Genomic DNA, 2,182 nt, shown 5'->3' with positions numbered 1-2,182 from the left:
CGACAAGAATTACACCTGCCCCAGGACGTAAATGATTTACCCAGAAATTATGATATTAACGGTCTTGTACAAACCCTCAAGGAGCAAGGCTCAGGTCGGGAGGAAGTCCCCCAAAATACGAAAAAGGATGATGAACCAACGTCACTGCATAGCTATGAGGCCGGATCTCATACTGATGTTGCCATGACGGGCATCTGGAAACAGCGCCACCAATGTTCTAATGTATATTATTGCTGGACCTGCAAAAATGCTGTTTTATCCGAATACTCTAGTGTAATACATTCTAGCCAAAACCATAAAGTCGAAACGTTGGAAATGGCAACAGAGAGCCTTGATATTAAACTGAGAAAAAACAAAAATGATTTGAAGAAAGTCTTGGAGGAAATGGCAGCCATGAAAACAGACAGAGAAGAGGTGATGGAGAAACTAAATCGTGAATATACAACAGAGAAGGGCAAAATGATGTATACACTGGAGGAAAATACGGAGAAAGTGAAAGACACAATGGAGAAAATAATCAAAATGATAGAGCAAGATGCGTTTGACAGTATACAGGTGTTGGATAAGGCATATGAAGAGAAACATAATCGCCTATGCGAAGAGATAGAACGAATTCGGTCACAGGAAGAGGGTGTTACAACCACCCTGCTTTCTATCGAGAGATCACTCGCACGTCCAAGTGACGTAGATAAACTTGTACAATGGGAAACACAGTTGAGGGGTGAGATCGAACGACAACCATCCTCTGTACTCCTGAAAGTTCAAAAGTGGGGTGGTAGGTTTCTAGAATTAGGTTCCTTTGTCAAATTTGTTGGGAATCCATCAGTTGAAAAGGCCTTGAAAGGGTTGGACAGGAAAAAATATTCTGTTGGCAAATTGAAGTTATAGAAACGTACAGTGATATCTTGCCTGTAAACATTTACTATTCTTATATAAGCTCAATAGTTTTGTGTGCCATAAACCACTGGCAGATGCCCACCTTTCAGTCACAAGAGGGTGCCCTAACATGAGGGGTGGGGCTAGCCTCCATAGCAGCACATGGGGATTATTTTTAGTGCATAGTAAAAAAATACCTGTAATATTCTACTTATGAACCATACTTGACCGTCACTTGTTAGTGGCAAAACTTATCTGGGATTTAGTATATGTAAATGATGTGATGTGATGTGATGATGTAATTCAGTACATAATATTGAATTCAAAGATATCGCTATTGTGCCATTCAACTGTTACAGTCAATTACCAAAGATACATTTTAATGCCATTTGAGGCATATTACCATTACATATAAAGAAGATCGGTTTAATCATACAAAAATGTAGTATTAACCATCTGAGAAAAAACACTTTTTAACTCTGCTTGTGCCACGTGTATATGTTTCAAGAGCAGGAACACATCTTGTACATGGATGACTATATACTTGATAGTCGATCCACACTACATGTGTGTAGGTAGTCAAACAGGGGCACTGTACATTAATAGTTACAGTAAATTGGGTCTATATATAATTGTACAAACTCATGTGAATATCTATTTAGTACAAAAATTTGGAGTTTCTACATATTTACCAAGTGCTTCCTGGAAAATAGTGATGCATGTTTTTAATATGAGCAATAATTTCATTTTTGTAAATTTTGCTTTTTGTGCAAAGCATTCTTGTTATCACAGGATATGGTTGTCTGTAAAACACGTAATTTCCATGTCAGAGACATTCCATTGGTCAAATTTCCTTAAAAGAGTAATTTGGATTTGTAGCCATTATTGATGTATGTATTGACAGGCAATACATAGTATAGTAACCCCACCAGGATTGTGAGGGAAAGGACTGATTTCAGGGATGTGGAGGTGCACTAATGAGACATTTCAAATCACGAAATGGGAAGATTACATCGTTTTTAATAAAGAAAGAATGTAACTACAGCTAAAAATAAATTCAACATATGAAATATAGCATTAAAAGTAAAATGTGTACAACCTTATTGGTTAACAACAGCATCTAGAAATTGTGTCAAATGTGAACCAAACATGATTGTGTTTTTTTTCACTGACACGACTGGTAAGTTATTGATGTAAACAAGCATGGGTCATTTTATGTTTAGACACTTTGTCATGTCACAGTTACCAATTACATGTCTAGCACCAATATTCACATGATTCACATTTCCTCACATCATTATGAAAC

Source organism: Glandiceps talaboti, chromosome 1 (genome assembly GCF_964340395.1).
Source record: "Glandiceps talaboti chromosome 1, keGlaTala1.1, whole genome shotgun sequence".
In the NCBI taxonomy this organism is placed as follows: domain Eukaryota; kingdom Metazoa; phylum Hemichordata; class Enteropneusta; family Spengelidae; genus Glandiceps; species Glandiceps talaboti.
The sequence above is the reverse complement of the archived record's forward strand: the minus strand, read 5'-3'. Positions refer to the sequence as shown.